Genomic DNA, 20,350 nt, shown 5'->3' on the forward strand with positions numbered 1-20,350 from the left:
AGTCTGTAGATTTTGTTGTTTTTCTTGACCTCCCATTATGAATTCGTTCTTTGGAACCACAATCGGAGGCAGTCCTTTGGCGGCTGCCAGAAGCTTCATTATGGTTGTTTTTTGCACGACTTGTACGTTTGCACACCGTCTTTATAGGGACGTTTTCACTTCGCCATGCAATGATACTGACTTTTTCAGCACTGCTACGGTACTTTTCTAGCATATCAAAAACAGTGTTTCTTCCAGACATGTTTTCTTTTTGGAGGGAGCACTTTCCCCTCGGAGCTCTGAGAGTGCCCCCGGAGGAGACCAATCAAGCACAAAGTGTACCATACAAAAACAAATCAATTTATAACATACATTATAGCACAATGTCAGTCTTCAAGTGTTAACCAACAATATAAAGTGAAATGAACTGGTTTATCAGCAGTAATACACTGTTGCCAGATACATTCATGCAGATATAATCTGTGTTTGAAACAAAACAACACTAGATATAAGGTTACAAAGTGGTAGATCTCTTAATATACGGCAGCTTTCATATGAGGTCCGAAGAGTTTTTGCGGCGAGTGTATTTGTTCTGTCCATGTGTCCGCCACTTTGTGTTACGAAGACAAGAAATACTTGAAGAATAACTTGATGGATCACTGTTAATTTTGGCCATGATGTAGAGAATCAGAACCGGATTCGTTCAGGGAAGTGGTACTCAAATCTAAAACGATATAAATCAATCATTTGCAATTATAACATTGATTACTACAGAGCGCAAACGGTGATAGACAGTGATCAACAGTTTCTGGCAACCGATTAAGCGTTCATACTTAACTCTTTAATAAAACCGGAACCGGAAGTGCTAGAAATCTACTGCAACTTCCGAATTTATTGATTGATCTACATAGAGCAGAAACGATAACGAATATATCGAGAAGCGATTTCCTGAAAATCCATTTGTTTTCTAAGAATAGGTATAATCTTTGCTATTCGAACCGGAATTGGTATTAACCAACCACTTCCGGTTTTAACTATGAACACTATAAAGCCAAAAGGGGAAAAATATACCGGAAAGAAGTTTTCTGCAATCAATTAAGTGTTCCTCAAAATATAATCCATCTTGACTTTAATCTCTCTACTAAAACTGGACGTGGTAGAGATTTTATTAGCACTTTCCGGTTCAATACTAGTTCATAAAACATCATACCCTTCAAACCAAACTCCTTCACGAGACTTGGTTATAAAATATGAAACTTGTCAAAGTAAAAATCAAGCAAGAATTCTATATTAATAGACTATATTATCTGCATTTTTTCCGACAATAGAAATACATTGTGACTTGGAAAAGACGAAAGACAAATACTTGGGAAAATGCACTTCCTACTTCTATACATATAAAATCTACTCTACTTTGGATTCTTCGTATTTCATGGTACGAAATGATATATCTTCACAGATCTAATTCTGTACGAAGTCTTTTTTTTATTTTCGACTTAGGGAGGAAGAGTCGGACTTGGCAATGTAAAAATGTATGTGAAAACATACACGTTTCAAGAAGTAAAGAACGCCTTTCATGTATGCAACCCCCAATTACATCACGGATGTGCGGGCTTACATAGCAACAGAGTTTAGGCACCTAAATATTCTTTACGGCCATGAAACTGACTCCTTCACATGACGCACTAACGATACAATCAATTGTTAGTGCATCGTTAGTACTTCTTTTTACTTGTAGCACCTACACTAATAAAGCACTAACGTTAGGGGTTGATGCACTAAGAAGCACTAATAATGGCACTAGAAGAGATCATTAATGCTTTTGAATTGGGTGGGAATTTGACGCAATGAATAATTCCCCATGTATTTCTTATAGGAGTTTCGTGACATGTAATTGGCCATAACTACACTAATTGTGAAGCACTAACGAATCTATCAGGGTTTTCTAGAAGCGCTAACGATGCACTAACGAAGGGCAGTAATTTTTCGTTAGTGCTTAAAGTGGGACCAAGTTCACGCATGTGGGGGGGGGGGACCAAGTTCATGGACGTGAATTTTTTCCCCCTCACTTTTAACGATACGTGCTTATTATTTTTTATGCACGTTCTGAATTAAGACCTGCCAACGAAGTATGCTTACAAGTAAGTAATCTTATAAAAGTAAAGTTAATATCAGCAGTAAATAAAAAAAAATACTGCAAGTATAAAAAAGAAGTTAGTTTCAAGTTACCATCTTATACCTAGGTACAGTAAAATGATTTCAAATAGTTGGATTTCCTGTAATTATAAAACCAAAACATATATATTTAAATATGTTAACAAAAATTTCACTGTGTGCACAGGGACCCTTAAGCTAACTTTTCTCAAATGAATTATCTTTTCTGGATTTCTGAAAAAATAAAAATAGTTCTAACAAAAACTTACGTTATTGAATAACTGTATTAAAGATTTTTCAGAGAGAAATTAGTTATGTGTCGTTATATGGTCGTCAAAATAAGGTTTGTGAAGATAAGAGTGGTTATTACTGTTTGGTTAACGCTACCTCTACGTAGCTGAGTGCGAATAATTAGTATGGTAAAATGAAATATTTGAGTTCAACGTCCCACGATTATGCCCGTTAGGCTAAAGGACACAATGTCAGCAGTAAATAATTTTAGGCAAGTGAATGAACTACGCACCACTTATGTGGAAAGTACGCACAAAACATACGTTTTCAATTAGGCTGTACACTGAGAAAAATTTACGGGTAAAAAGTACGTAAATTCAAGTGATTTTTAGGACCTTTCGTAAGAATGACTTTCCAACATTACTGAGAATGTTAATTGTTCTTGTCCGTTCTACGTATGTTTTCTCCTTACTTTTCCAGATAAAAATGATGACGTCAGAAATTATGAAAGATATGACGTCATAGTTAATAACAGTAATAATGGAGCGACATCATTACCGGTCATGTTAAAACTCAAGTGGAATGGAAAAATCACAAAACAGGAATGTTATATTTCTAGCTGTTGCTAGACATTTTCCGAGGCAAACATGGAAAAATCACATGAAGGAATGGTAGAAACTCCGTCTTTGACTGCATTTAAATCTGTATGTGGAGACTTACGCACTGTATGTTCCAGTTAAATCTGCATGCACTACTGTGAAAATGCCATGACGAAAGGATACGAATACATGCATATACTTTCTTACCACGGTATAATGAAATGCTTGTAACAGTCAGGGACGAAATTAACTTAATCGAGCAATGTGTTTTCCGCAAGCATCGAAATAAAGCTTGCAGTAAATAGTGCACGCAAACACTAATAGAATGTAGACTACACTACATAGGATCGGAACACGCTCCTTCGGAATATACAAATTATAAGCACCCACCATTTTTTTTAATTTTATTTTATTTATTTTTTTTTTACAATGCAAGAACCCGTAGAAGGGAATACCTTCTCTTGGGAGTGGAGTTATGCGTAAGGGGAACAAAGGATAAGTTGGATGGACAAAGAGGTTTAATTTCAGTTATTTATTTATTGTTTTTATTCATTCATAATTGGGATTTTTATTCATCAATTGATCAGGAATCGTTATTTATTGTACGTACAATATCTATCGAAGTGTATGTGTGATGAGATGAAAGATGAGGTGCAAGTTAGACGCCACAACACAGTGATATTGTTAGTTAGACAGGTGAAGGGTTATCTTCTTGTGTCGGGGCGACTCGACACATGATGAGAGACATAATGATGCCCTTGTTAGTGCGAATTAAAGTGCAAAAGATGGATAAATGTTTGGTGATAAGTCTGGTGGTTGATATGCTAATAGAAATTCGTCTATTTGTTCGTCAGGATGTGTGAGAAGGTACAGTGTAACTAAGTGCTGAAGTGGTGTAGATTGTAGACGGGGTGGAACATCTTGATCTGCATCGATGCGTATACAACTGCGAAGGATGGGATGGCCTTGAGTCCAACGGGTAGTGATGTACCTGGTACGCAGTTTTTCTAGATGAAGAAGAAGATGTGGAAATGGAATACGCTCATAGATTAGCCGGGTAGGGCTAGGCAGTTTGATACGATATGCAAGACGTAGTGCATGTCTTTCAATGATCTGGAGGCGAGTGTAGAATTTGTTACTCGCATTAAGCCATGCGATGTGTCCATGGAGTATGGATGGTCGCAAGAAGACTTTGTAAGTGTTTAACACAGTCTCTTGATGAAGGCCCCAGGAAGTTCCGACTAATCTCTTCAAGAGGTTTAGTTTATTTTGCGCTAGACTTATAAGATGCTGAAGGTGTCCACGCCATGAAAGATGGTCATCAAAGATAACACCCAAATATCTCGCTGTACGGGTGACGGAGATGCGTGTGCCAGCTATAGTAAGATGTAAGAGAGATCTATTGCGTCGGACCCTACTGGTACGTCCTGATGGTATGATGACAAGTGCCTGTGTTTTAGTGGAGTTGATTCGGAGTCGCCAAGTATCACACCAGTCACAGAACTTATTTATTGCCTCTTGAAGTATACTATTGATATGCTGAATAGATTTTCCACAGGCAAGATAAGCAGTATCATCTGCAAAGGTAAAGGTGTAGATAGGATCAGGAGGAACAGGCAAATCTCGAACATATAGGATATATAGCAGTGGAGATAACGCTGACCCTTGGGGTACACCACTAAACGGAAAAATAGGAAGTGATAAAGATGAATTAATGCAGACATATGCTATGCGATTGGTGAGGTAGTGATAAATTAGTCTGATATATGCGAATGGTAATCGTAGAAGATGAAGTTTGTAAAGTAACCCATCGTGCCAAACTGAATCGAAAGCCTTCTCTAAGTCAAATAATAATAAACAGGAAGGTTGGATGCTATTGAAGTGGTTGGTAAGAATAGTGGTAAGTTTGAGTAGATTATCATTGAGACTGCATTTAGGACGAAAACCAGTTTGGTGTAGAGGAATTTGATTATGGAAGAAGTGAGTATGTAGACGCCGAACTAAGATGCGTTCGAGGATCATTCCCAGTGTAGACGTGAGTTGTATTGGACGGTATGACTCTGCCTTGGTGTTATCTTTATGCGGTTTCAGAAACATTAAGACTTTTGAAGTTTTCCAGGAAGCCGGATAATCACCTGTTCGAAGTATAAGGTTATAGATAGCGGACAGTAGTAGCAGAACCACCAGTGGAACCTCTTTAATATGGCGGTAAGTGACACCGTCAAACCCTGGAGCTGTATTCTTCTTATTGGCTAAGACTGCGGTAATCTCCAAAGGTGTAATTGGACGAGTAAGAGGATTATTCGAGTCTAAGTCGTGACTAGAACTAATACGAAGTTGTGATTGATGCGGATCTGTTACGTTGCTTATTCTAGTGCGTAAACGTTCAGGAGTATAGGTGATGAGTGGTGGCGTAAAAATGCTTTGAAGTGATTGAGCAAACACATTAGCCTTCTCTGTATCAGTTTGTACTTAGGTCTGGTTGACGATGAGAGGGTAAGAGAGAGAAGAGCGTGTCCCACAGAGTCTATGAAAGGCATTCCAGAATTTGGTAGGATTATGTTCTTGATCAAGATGGTTAACTGTTTGGATCCACTTGCATCTTTTATAGGCGATGATATAATTATGAACTAAGCACCCACTTTTTTTTTTGAGGGAGACAGGTTTGGTTGAAATCTTTATTGTCGCATAATATATGGAAATATGAAGAACTGCCACTAGAGGGTTTCGCCCTCTCTCTTGGCCTGGGATGTGGAAGCATCAATTAACTTTTATTGCATTTGTTGTTGGGCAAGGTGCTGTCAAAGAAAATGTTGGTAAGAAACCATTACTAAAACGCAAGAAGTTGCAAATACATATATGCATATTAATACATAAAATAACTAGAAACAGAACAAAATATAAACATTAACAATAACTATACTAACACATAATAGTATAATAGAATAATAAGTGCATTTAGATAAATAATAGTAAGAGGTGCAAGGAAAGCATCAAAATAAATGAATATTCAAAATGTGATTATCAAAACGTGCTAGTGAATATAGGCATATTGTAATTGACGACATCCATGCTCATGATAATGAATGCAGTGCACATCACATCACAACACAATGAAATAAATTAGTGAGACGAATGCTGGTTAGTCTTCTGTCTTGGGGCGGCTCAAGACTGATGAAAAACGTTGGGAAGCCCTTATTAGTGTTGTGGGAAACAGTGCTATGATGGTAAAAGATGAGGAATATCATGATGAATGAGCTGTCGTCGGAAAAATCTGGCATGATGATGATCGTCTGGACGTTGTCGAGCATAAATGGAAATGAGGATGCTGAGTGGCGTATAGCAGTATCGGAACTGGGAGTCTTGTTCCAGGTCTATCAATATGGTCTCGAGAAATATGTCTTTATATGAATGGAGACAGTTAGAAATATATTTTTGCCGTAAGAGAGCAATGTGTTGGACAAGCGGAGGAAAATCGATCTTATTGTAGAGATAATCATTGGGGTATGGTAGTCTTATGCGAAATGCGAGTCTGATAGCATGACGTTCGAGAATTTCTAATCTAGTGTAAAACTTCTGCGGAGCAGAGCACCAGGCTATATGACCGAAAGTGAGGACACTACGCATAAAGGCTTTATAAGTATTTAGTAATAATTTAGAGTTTAAACCCCAATTTTGACCCACAAGTCGGCGTAAAAGCTGTAATCGATTTTTTGCTTTCCCAACAAGTTTCTGGAGTTGGGCTGTCCACCGCAATTTATCATCGAAAACAATACCTAAATAGGTAACAGTTTTAGTCGGCTGTAGAAGATGATCACCAACACGTATCCGTAGCAAATTTGGATTACGGCGAACCTTACTGCGGCGGTTGGGCGGTAAAATTACTAGAGTCTGTGTCTTATCTTCGTTAACAGTGAGTCTCCATTTATCACACCATTGAAGAAATGCTGTAATTGTAGCCTGTAAGTGGACATTAATTTGTTGAATTGTTTTACCAAGCGTGAGAAAAGCGGTATCATCCGCATATTGGAACAAATATGTATTAGGTGCTGGAGATGGTAAATTCGATGCATAGAGGATGTAAAGAAGTGGTGATAAGCTTGAACCCTGTGGAACTCCAGTGAGTGGGAATATCGGATGTGATAATGTACCATTGATATTCACATAGGCAATACGATTCAGTATAAACGAAAATATAACTCGAAGATAAGTAAGAGGAATTCCGAGTTTCAATAGTTTATAAAATAAGCCGTAATGCCAAATGCGGTCAAACGCCTTCTCGAGGTCCATGAGTACAAGGCAAGACGGTAATGCTTTGTTATAATGATTGGTAATTATAGTGGTAAGTCTAAGTAGTTGTCATTGATACCATATAGCGGCCGGAATCCTGTTTGATGAGAAGGTAGAAGGTTATGCTCGCTAAGATATGGATGAAGACGACGTACCAGGATTTTTTCAAACAGTTTACCCAAAGTAGAAGTTAATTGTATGGGTCGATATGAAGTCACGGAGTAAGGTGGTTTGTTAGGTTTTAAGAACATACAGACCTTAGACACCTTCCAGTCCTGCGGATAATAGCCGGTGCGTAAAATAAACGTATATATTGTTGCTAAGAAGAGAAAAAACCGTAGTGAGCATTCTTTAAGAATTCTGTACGATATACTATCCAAACCAGGAGCAGTATTGCGTTTACGTTTGAGGGCTCCGCGTATTTCATCAGGAGTAATCGGCTGAGTCAAAGGATGGGTATTATCTAACTCATGCGATATCGAAGGCTGGAGTAAGTTGCTAATTGCCTGTTCAGATATTCGTGGACTTAAGCGATGTGTGGAAACAGGCGGTGTAAAGACTGCTTGCAAATGAGATGCAAAAGCGTCAGCTTTTGCCTGATCTGTTTGCAAAAGATGATCGTCCTGTACGAGAGGGTATGTAGTACTAACTTTTTGCCCAGTTAATAGGTTAAATTTTTTCCAGTACCTTGTAGGATGTGTTTCAGTATTCAGCTTGTTGCATGTTTTACTCCAGCTAAGCCGTTTGTGGGCAACAATGTAGTTGTGAACTGTGCGTTGCCAACGACGCGCCTGAGCCAAATATTCTGGATTTCGTGTCTTTTCATATTCACGGAAATACTGCCTGGATTTTCTTACAAGTGAAAGATAGTCAGGTGGCAACATTGGTTGATACGTTTTACCATGGTAGGTAGGGATATTTTTATTAGCACTTTCAACAAGAGCAGTTGTAATGCTCTGAACGGCATGGTTGAGATCAGTTTCACCCGTCGGCGGTTCCAACTGATCAATTGCTATACTGATATCAGTCCGATACTGTTCCCAATTAGCTTTATCGTACAAGAATAGAGTTCTTTCGAATGATGGAGACGATGGTGGGCGTGCATGGTTGATTGTTACCTTTATGGGTAGATGATCACTACCGATGCAATCCAAAACCGATACAGTGGCTTTAGCAACTAATGTAGGTGTACTAATAAGAACATCAGGGGTAGTTTGGCTGCTAGGCCTGGTATGCCTGGGTAGGTTATATATATGGCCATGTAAGCCCAGAGATATATAGTCAGAGAACTGAGTTTTATCTCTGTCGGAGCGACTGTGGATATTGACATCCGCCAAGATTAGAAGATTGCGATACTGCGAAAACAAATAACGAAAGAATTCTAGCGGAATTATATGCCCAGGACGGACATAGATCGTAGCAACAGTTAGCGCTAAGTTTGAAATATAGATTGTCGTCACTAAGTGCTCTGGCAATGGAACATTTATTGGTACAGAGTGACATCTATAGGAAAGTTTATTGCGGATTCCAATCGCTACACCGCCTTGTGCTCTGGCGTTGGCGTCTGGGTAATCATGTCGTACAAACTGATACCTAGGAAAACGTACGGTATGTGCTGGTTTAAGCGCTGTCTCGTTTAAAGCGAATATATCGACTGTTTCTTCTAAAAGTAGTTGTTCAAATAGTATTTTATGTTGAGATAACGATCGAATATTCATAAAAAGGATGGTAAGACCCATACTCGGACAGAAAAGGTTCGGTTTAAACTGCAGTATCACGTGGTGCAATATGAAAGTGAACAAATGGACCAGAATAGGTGGCATACAGATTAACTTGAAAAATAACAGAGGCCGCCGCAATAACATGGTCAAGAATGAGCTGGCGTTGAAATGGAAAAATATTTTGCAAAATAAGAGTGATGTATCTCAGGAAGTTTTCCACAGTGATAGGTGAAGCAATAGATTGCGAGAATGGTACTGAAGCATCCGTCGTACGGAGCGGAACTGTCATTTCTGGTTGATTTGGATCAGGTGCCGGCTTAGACTTGCATTTGTAGCTGTAAGTAGGATGTGAAGTACTGGAACATGTGGAACAATGTGGTTGTCTTCCCGTATTAGGGCACTCCTTGGTTTCATGTTGTCCTGCACAATACCCACATTTGGGAACGTTTGGACATTTTGACGTGACGTGCGCATTGTAAGCTTGACACTTCTCGCATCTAACTGGGAGAGGTGCGGTAGTACGGGATGGCTCAACACGGTGTCGTTGTTTGAAGATATAAGCCCCGTCTTGCAATAAGGTATCAATAGAAGCTTGGGACGTGGTTAAGACACGAACCATGTATGTAGCACCATTGTTATTTTTAATGCGGATACATTTCGCTACATCAATACCTTCTGCTTTAAGTTCCTCGAGAACTTCATCGTCTGTTATTTCCGGTAAAACACCTCGAATAACAACAGACATCATTGGTGTGCGAGGTGGTGGTGGATTCTGTTTTATCTTATCAGTCAGATTCGAAAGCTTCGCATTTTTACCAAAGATTTCGTAACTGGCTTTGTTACGGAGTGTTATGCCGAATTTCTCGTCATCTGACTTTATTATAACACCATTCTTGGTGAAGACAATTTGCTTTAAACTAGCACGCGGAAGGTATTTCATGATTTGATTGAAAATGTGACGACTGTTGCTGTATTTGGCGTCATAATTAGTCAATAGAAATGAATAAATTTTCGGGCGGGTCGGTGATGCAATGTAGACAGGAGGCGTTACCGAAGTAGACGGCGTAGGCTCTTGCGGATCTATGGTAAGCTGCATTTCTTCCGTACGTTCAGGTGCTTTCTGTATATAAGTAGGTGAACGGGATCGAGAGCGTTTATCTACTGATTCAGCACTGCTTTCAGACAACGGGCGACTGCGCCGATTTTTGCGAGGATCCCTTTCTGTATCTGCCAAGGGATTGCAGGTGGGAGGCACAACTATCCCCGGTAGCCGATGCATGATCCCAAAGGATCAAAGCAATAGAAACTAGATACTCAGATGTACTACTAAAGGCAAAAAAAATTGGTCAGAGTATAAATGCAAACAATGACCTCCAAAAGCTAAGATAAAACCTTCCAGAAGATGTGGATCTTCTGTCAGCCTCCTAAGTAGCGTATCTGTACTGATCTCCCAAGTACGTCTGCAATACTTGCTCACAGTTTAGTACAGTAACTAACTACGAGAGGAGTTAGGTTCGAAGTTGAGCACCCACCGCATGTCTTCCAAGCATATCAGAAATAACTTCTGTACTGGCTATGAAAATTAGCATGATTTTATTGTTTGAAATAATAAAAGGTTTACGCAGTATCTTTGGCATTTATACCAAGTAACAAATAATGTTATATGTTTTCTACATGTCCATCTGTCTCAATAATAGTTTTGTGAACGTGTGAATTTTTGGATAAAAGTTACAAGTCAATAGTGCTGCCATCTGTTTGCCATATCTGTTATTCTTGTGTCCTAGCACAAAAACATCCCGGTTTTTTTCATATAGTGTGGAATTCTGGGTGATGGAAATTTTGCATTTCTTTTTCCCCACCTATTATAACTGGAGTAATGCGTTACTGTATGTATGGTAATATTAAAGTAACATGACAATACAGACTTTAATACCAAACAACTGTATGATTACACAGAGTTTCAGGACTTTTTTCCATTACTTACTGTAAATTACTCGTTCTAAATGTAGTTTTATCCATTTTCTGGGGTATATAACATTATAATGACTTTCTATCATACCTTTACGTACTTTATTTGTCGCACTTTCCGAGTGAAAGGTCAGTTGTACGTAGCAATTGTACGTAATCATGTTTTCCTTAGACTGTCTTTTAAAAGTAATGATAAAACATTTCGTCTCCTTGCATAATGTCTGTAAAGTACGGATTTGTTTGATCTTTGCAGTGTAGAATGGGTAGGTCTCATTATCATGACAAAATTTCATTACTGACGTGAAGTTTGCACTTTACTACGAACATTTTCACATTACTGAGTTTCTTTTAACATTATAATGTAAAAAATGCATTACAAAGACTATTTGTTCTTCTTCCTGCGATATTTTCCTTACTCATGTCAAAAAACACGTACTGGATAGGATAACCTGTAATATTTTCATTCCTGAAAGGCATTTATCTCTCGTGGATTACGTCACATTTTCTGTCCAGTCTGGAATGTATTCTTAACATTACAGAACTGAAAACCTTTCTGTCGTTACGTACATTTATTACGTACTACAGATTTTTCATAAAAGACAAAATGCAGCATGTTGTATTTCCATTTCGCCACATGATAAATTAACATTATCATGGTTTCAAGTCCAAATGTACGTAATTTAAGTACGGAATTACGAAAAAATCAACTTTACATGTCTTTACTGTTAAATTTTCTATGAAAATTTTTCTCAGTGTACGTTTAGTGTAGGAAGTTACATAGGGTTGTACAGCGGGGGACACTTCTAAATGGTACAGCCATATGGAGATTTACGGCTAAGGTGTACCATTTAGAAGTGTCCCCCGCTGTACGTTAAGTGCGAAAACTACAGGATTTACGCATGTAACCTACGTTTTTAAGTACGCCACAAAGTTTTTTCTCAGTGTACTACTACTACTACTACTACAATAATAATAATAATAATAATAATAATAATAATAATAATAATAATAATAATAATAATAATAATAATAATAATATAAAATCAACATGAAACACAGATAACAAAATAAAAGCTATTAATAGCAGTTTCTTGTAGGTTTGGTTGTTAAGTTGCCTTCTTTCACAGCTGTAAGGTGTGTATTTTTTTATTGCAACGTCATGTCATGACATACTTCCATTATCTCTAAAAACTACAAAATGTAAAAGAAAATAAGATATTAGTATTGTTTCCTGGTAACAATCATATTCGAAGAAATTGTTATTATTAGGAGAATCACATGATCATATTTTTGTATGTCCTTTAAAAATTTGCATCGTGTCTATACCAAGTGAGTTCTAATAGTTTCTGAGAGCATCATCTCAATAACGTTTTTCTTTTCATTTGCCGCTCTTTTCCAAAGCATCTTACTTTTGTCCTCACTAAATTTTATGTTTAATCTTGTTTCTGAGAATCGATTTCTTTCGTGGAATGCAACTTTAGATCATGTTGTTTTACGTGTTTGACTGGTTTCCAATTACAGCTATTACCAGAGACGAAACAAACCATCTATCAATATATATATATTAGCAACGAACTGATATGTAACTGACTAATATATATATATATATATATATATATATATATATATATATATATATATATATATATATATATATATATATAAAATTGAAAGTGACTATGTTTGTGACTCTTAATCTCGTGAACCACCCAATCGATCTCAATCAAATTTTCAACATAGATGAGATTCGAACCTAAGATGGTTTTTGTCATATCATTTTGACAGTGCAACTGAGTGTAGCAGAGCGGAAAACACATTTAAAAATGATTGATAATGACCGATATTAGTGTCGGCTCTATATAGTTATTGATCCCACTGAGATAAACAATGACACTTCCGATGCTGTTTAAATCCAAATTCAGTATCGTAGCTTGGGGAAAGGGGAGGGGAGATATATAAAAATGATCGAAAATGACCAATATTAGTGTCGAATCCATAATTTTCGAGGTCACTAAGATGAACAGTGACATTTCCGATTCCGTTTATCCAAATTCAGCACCGTAACTTGGGGGGGGGGAGGAGGAAGGAGATACCTAAAAATGATCGAAAAAGACCATCATCAATGCCGAATAATGGTTTTCGGGATCACTAAGATTAATAGTGACACTTCCGATGCCGGTTAAGTCCAAATTCCCCGCCACTTAAGGGAGGTGGGGATATATAAAAATAATCGAAAATGACCGATATCAGTGTCGAATTCATAGTTTTCGGAGTCGCTGTGATGAACAGTGACACTTCCGATGCCTTCTAAATCTAAATTCAGTCATTCAACATCGGGTGGAGGAGAGGAGAGGGGAGAAATATAATATATATATATATATATATATATATATATATATATATATATATATATAAACAACAATTAAAATTATATAAATGAAAATGCTAACTAACGGCTGAGGAAGATATAAGATTTGCTGTCATCTGTCTTTTCTCAATGTCTGATGAAGAGGACGTTAGGTCCTTGAAACTGTAACAAAAATCGTATAATTATTAAATAATTCATTTTGTTCTGGTCAGAAAAATGTGTTTTAAAATGTTATTGTGATTATCCAGAACCATGGAGTATATTTAATATATATATATACACTATATATATATATATATAGTGACATTTAACTCACCCTTTAATTAATTTTGCCCTAGCAGAAATGTTTTGAACATGTATTATTTTATTACAGTGGCACTCCGTCGTATGACGAATTAATGTTGCCGAATCGAAACGGTAAAAGCATCTTTCAATTGGAAACGAGACGAGAATTTCTATTATTATCGTCTCACTTTCGAGACGAGACAAGAACTATCACGAGCCTTTACCCAAATATTGGATCTCAAACACGGTTTTAGATAGGGAACATAGTGGCTCAGTGGCAGAGCGTTTACCTCTGATGTGTAGGGTCTCTGGATCGATCCCCGACCAAGTAATTCGTAGTGGACAACATCGTGCCCGTGGGTTTTCTCGTAGTAGTATCCCGTTTCCTCCTACATTCTCATTCCACCAATCTTCCATCATCATTCATTTGCTTCAGTTATTCGTCTCTCTTAGCGTAAAGGGCATAATCGTGGGACGTTAAACCGAAAGATTTTATTTTCAAACACCACTTTTGTGGTACATGATTTATAGTACATTAAAAACTAAGATACGTAAGTCGCTACACAATTTACTCCAAATGGTTTAAATTGGTGATGGAGGAAATCTTTTTGTATAAAAACCGGAAACCGGTTTCAAGAAAAAACGAAACCCGAAAAACCGACATTTCAGTTCTCTCCAAAATCGGTTCAGTTTTTCACCGAAACTGGTTTTGGTTTTCTCCAAAAACCGGTTCGGTTTCTTCAAAACCTGTTTGGTTTTCACCGAAACTGGTTTCGGTGATAACTTTTGGAAAATACATAAAACTATTTCTGTGGTAACGGAATCGGTTTCCGGAGAGCAACGAAACACTATTCTGGTCAGAAATAGAGCAAATTTTGGTAAAAAAAACCGGATCCGGTGAAAAACTGAACCGGTTTTGGAGAAAACCGATAACCGGATCCGGTGAAAAACCGAAACCGGTTTCGGAATAAGCCGAACCGGTTTTTGAAAATTTTCTATTTCGGTTTTTCTAAAAAGCGAAAACCAAAAAAACTGTTTTTGTTCCCACCACTTGTTTAAATGTTATATCATAATCTTCGTGGACCTCTCGTGATGCGGGAGAATTCTGATAACTTCAAAATGAAATTGCAAAATAAATTTGGGCATAAATTTTGTACAGAAATTTATGAAACGAGATGAGAAAAGTTTTCCCGAGAATCGAGACGAGACGGATCTTTGATTATATGTTCAAGATGAGACGAGAAAACTTTATATCCCGTCTCGTTGGCAAACACTACGAGTAATGGTTGAGTGAAGTAATTTTGTTACTCCCGTTTTTAAGGAAAGTGTAAGATTCGAAAACATACAATTTTGGTTCGAAGCAATACATTTAATTGACAAAGAAAGTATAATTCGTTTTCTTTTGGACGCGTTTTCCTGCTTTCTTTATCTTTAATCAGATTATTCTTTACAGTTTTTCCTCTGCGAGAGTTTAAAGAAAATTCGAATTCCCTCTTTGATTATAATATTTATAGGTCAACGGAAAATATAACAAAATATAAAATAAAATCCATATGTATGTAAAATCCATATTGTAACTTCCATATGTAATACATTTCTATGGAATTTACTGAAAACAAATTATACTGTTTTGCGGAAATATATCATACTTTGAGCCCAGTAGCGTGCAGAAGAGCAATTTAAGTTTTAAGCCCTCTTGAGCAAAGCATTTTTTTTAAATATGTATAGTACAAATACCTAAAATTGTATGGTCTTCAGAACTTGCCTTTTTTGCACCTAGGCTAGATGAGATGTGAAGCTACAGCTGAATGTGGAATTCGAACCACATGAACTCTTACCAGGAATTGAATCCGGATCTCCCATACCGAAGGCTTAGGTTAACTATATAGCCACGAGAGAGGTCGTAGTTTTTCTTGTAAGGTAAGAAACTTCCGCCTTATTCAGTCTCAGTCTGTATTGTGTTAACAATTACATATGTAATGTCACGTATTCAAAACAAGCAAAAGCGTGGTGTCTTGTAGAGAGGCTGAGTCCAGGGAATTGGGCTGAGCTACGTTCAGACTAGGGATGGCCAGAACCGGTTCCTGGTGGAACCGGTATTCGGGTTGAACTTATCCGGTTCTAGAAGATCCGGTTCCGGAACCGTTTTTGCTGATCCAGGTCTTGGACCGGTTTTTCGGATCCAGGTCTGGAACCGGTTCTTTAGATCCACATCTGGAACTGGTTCTTCGGATCCATGTATAAAACCGGTTTCCAAGATCCGGTTCTGGAACCGGGTATTCGGATCCAGATCTGGAACCGGTTTTAAGATCCGGTTTTGGAACCGGGTTTTCGGATCCAGGTCCGGAACCTGTTCCGGAACCGGTTCTGGAAATCAGATCTCCGAGACCGGAAGTTTGTGGCCATCCCTAGTTCAGACCCCAGCGAAGTAAACAATCCGGAAAGGAAGAACACCTGTGACATAGAGTTACCCCATGTTTCGTCGGAGGTAAACAGTCTAAAAAATAACCCTGCCAGGCACGACTTCTCTGAAAGGTAAAATACAATTTTATTGGTTCATTCAATTTGATAGGTACTATTCACTGTACTGTATTTCAGTTTGAGTATATATACGAGGGCCACTTAAAAAGTTAATTGAACTATTTGAGAAAACAAAACAGGAGTGGACTTTTACAATACTTTTATTAGTACACAAAAGCACCATACAAAACTACCTTTCGACGTATAGTCATTCAGGGGAAGACCGACAGTTGGGGAATACCGACACTTCTAAGCTTGAAACGCTGTCAATTCTTCCTGGAAGTGAAGGAGTTGGCGTAATCAGTACTAAGTGAAACTGTGGAGTCTATGGAATGTATATTTGTAAAAGTTTAAAAATAAATAGAATAATTTGTCGAGAAAGGTCTAAGTTTATGAGGTAAGGTGTGAGAGATATGTGAGAAGTGAAGAGTCACTGTAAACTTTGAGTATGTTTTGTCAAGCTCTTGTTTAGAAGAAAAATTGTATTGTTCAGCACTCATGGTAGACAACATACAGCTGAAAGTTGTGCAATCACAGTTAGTTGGTCCAACAGTGTGCAGTGTTTCAAAAAGAAAATTGTTGTGCTATCTGCCGAGGTTACTTTACGGCAAAGACAATTCCGCTGATTGAGTTCAATGTAAAAAATATTTTCAGCTGTTTAACGAGGACTGTGTTCTCATCCAGACGATCCCTTCTTTGTGTGTCAAAATGTGAAATCTCAGACAAATATGAGAACAACGTTTGCTCTTTCCTGTATATGAACCTAACACTAATATTTTAATCTATAACCACACTTTTGGTAACATATGATTAACATAAATTAACAAATACTTTATCATGAAGTACAGAATTTTTCTGCTCTCTGCACTAGCTCACATTTAGTACATTATTTTTTAAAAGAAATTCTTGTTTCATATATTTCTTGTAACTGAACAAATTTTGTGATTATTCTTTCCGTCCTTTGTAACTCAGTGACATTTTAAAATATTTTCCGGAGCTATAAATAAAGGTATTCTACATTCCTAAAGTTATAGATTGCCGTGTTTGTTTAAAGTCCATGAACTACTTTACGAACAGTAATGTGCGTTGTGGAATTATTAGTGTCACTATCATAGAATGTAAGGTTTTAATGTTGATGTTGGTATTACCCCAACAACCTGTCGGTCTTCCCCATAGAGTTGGGGAGGATCGACACCTCTTCATCGTTCATTTCAATTGTGCCTCCACAGCCACACATTGCTTTATTTTTGCGGAAGGGGGGGGGGCTGTGTAACATGTATCTATCAACTAGCTGAAATAATATACTTAATCATGGGCTATAATTTGTTTCTTTAATAATTCATTACAATCTTGAAGTAGCATTAATGTCCTTAGGGTGTCGGTATTGCCCCAAATGACCATAATCATCTTCTTTATTTAAACTTTTGTCAAGGTATGACACAAGCTTTTCCATACCTTCTGCAAAGAATTCCAGTCCAACATCCATTAACCATTGTTGGGTTGCAGTTTCACCTCATCATCCAAGTAATATCGTCGCTTTGAGAGTTTTTTAATGGCACCAAAAACATGGAAATCACAAGGTGTGAGATGTTGGCTATAAAATGCTGATTTCACACTTCCTACTGCGCAGAAGATTTCTAAGCGTCGTCAATATCTGTACATTTGTTCTCAAACGTGTTGCACCAGTTTTCGATAGCTTGACGCTCATTTGCATCTCCACCATACATTTAGTGCACCTGTCAATAGATTTTTGTCCAGTTACACGTTTTCACCCAGAAAAGGAATTACGGCAAGTACTTGTAATTTGGATGTCTCCTGCAGCTACCGAGACTTGTTCACAACTGATTAGCAAGCAAACTACAAGTGCTTCGTCAGAGGCGCTTTGTTCCTTGAGATATACAAGTATTCGTACTATTGCCCTCCCTGCTAGTTTAGTGACTAGCAAGTACTCCTTTGGTGCATGTGGTTCCGGGTTCGATTCCCGGTTGGAGGACACAAACATTTGTACACACTACATGTTTTAGACCCCATCTTAACTATAGGCCCATGTCTCATATAGGTTCGGTCCTGAAAAGGGACCGTAAATATCAAAAAGCAAATATTCTTACTATCCTGATATAAATTGGAGATAGAATTTAGCTGAAACAATTGGCAACCCTGGTAACAAATGATCTCCAAATATAAGTAGACAAGGACAAGATAGTCACATTCATCTTAATGTTTAGGAATGAGTTAGATCATTATTTATTTTATAAGTCGCAATACAAATTGTGTTTTCCTGAAGTGTTGCAATTTATATCACACGATGTATATATCCTGTTCAGTAGAATCCCAATGCTGAATCTTAGTCTTCTTCAAATTTTGCTTAAGGAAACATTGATTCATTTTAAAATATGTTGCTTACTTTTTAAAATGTCACCACATTTCTCTTAACAAAGTTAAGAATATAAATTCAGTAATTTTAAGAGTATAAAACACTACCTAGGTATTAAAGATACAACTTCCTCTCTACGATAAAGACTCTCCACCTACAAGGAAAACGCAAAGCTGAACACGGTTATATTCCAATAAGAATGCTGCCACCAACTCGGAAATACAGTGAAACCTCTCTAAAGCGGACAGCCATGGGGAATCAAAAATTGTCCGCTATAGAGAGGTGTCCGCCTTAGAGAGGCTTCAATATTTTCTTACATAAATTAATAAACAAGGTAATATGCAATTAGAAAAAAAATATTTTCGCATAAATCATGTACTTATGAATATTACCAAAATGTTACTGTACCTGCATTATCTTGCGTCATCCAATTCCCTATATTCGAGGCACAACATGGGAATAAGATGTTATAGTTCTCTGCACTTTACACTTATCGGTACTTACTACGTTTTCGGTGTGTTTACTTTAATTTGTGAGCTAATTGCAGTCCAGTAATGACTTCTTTTTAAAAGACAATATGCGTACCCGTGGTCAAAAATACCAAACTTGTCTTCTGCTTCGTTAGAGATTCCAGCGGGACAGTAGAATGATGTGTCATTCCAAACAGTGGGCAACTGTCAATCACTTTCGTTTCTGAAACAGGTTGGGTGGGAGTGGAATGCAATCAAAGGACATAAGGGTGTTGTGAAACAGAGACCCTTCCTCTGGGTTGCTGAAGAGACAGTTAAAGAGGCAAAATGTCACACCCTCATGTTCTTCCTTGGTGACTTACGTATAAATTATTAAAAGTGTATTTTTACTGTACTTTTCAACTTGTTTCTAGAGAAAGTGTCCATAATACGAAGGTAAACAATACCTATAAAAGACAAGAAAGATTGTCCGTGTCCGTACTAGAGAGTGTCCGCTTTAGAGAGGTTTGCCAATATTTTTTTCCTATTACAGTGTTTGGGGATTACAAAATATGCCCGTTATGGGAGGTGTCCGTTAGTAGAGGTTTCACTGTATATTAACTTTAGTCAAAACATTTTCCCCAACAGAGTTCTTGTTAAGGGGGATCACTACTCCGAAGTCAGTACATATTTTAGCCCATTTCTTTAATTATTGCGCAATGAAACGTTACATATTATAAATATTGTACTATAAGATAGAGTTACGTTTCAGCTACAATACAAGACACTGATTCATTTGATTGCGGCTTCTGATATCGAAAAGGTAACAAATAAAAATTTTCCTCGCTATTCCTTATTGTACAGTGCACTCACAGGCAAGACACATACGAGGGGCGGCTGATAATTTCTCGGCCTGAAGTATTTAGTGTAAGAAATATATTTTTTAAATTTTTCTTTCAGGGTTAATTTTTACAACATTATCATGTTTTGTTGAAAATTTCGTATATTAATAATATTTATTCAAATTTTCCAAGCTTTCCTATTTCCAAGAAGTCATGTCGTTATCTAACTTACACTGTATGTTGGCGGAGTGATACTAATGATCAAGTTTATTATCCATGGAAATGCATTTAGGGAAATTCTTCTAAATTCTGTGAATCTATATTTTAGCATTGTCGTATTCTAATGTTAAATATTCGATTTCATTAATCGTGATAAATATATTCAAAATTATTCACTCAGAAACTTCGATGATTATTTAAAATAAAGGGATTATATTCATATGTTTAAATTACCATATGTTGTTAAGATAACGTTGCCATGGAAACAGACGTGTAAACTTCTGATTTGCTGAACGACTGGGATTGAGATTAGATACTCGGTGGTGTTTTGAAAAGGAAGTGAGTCGTATA

This window comes from Thermobia domestica, chromosome 13 (genome assembly GCF_964235325.1).
Source record: "Thermobia domestica chromosome 13, izTheDome1.hap1.1, whole genome shotgun sequence".
Classification (NCBI taxonomy): domain Eukaryota; kingdom Metazoa; phylum Arthropoda; class Insecta; order Zygentoma; family Lepismatidae; genus Thermobia; species Thermobia domestica.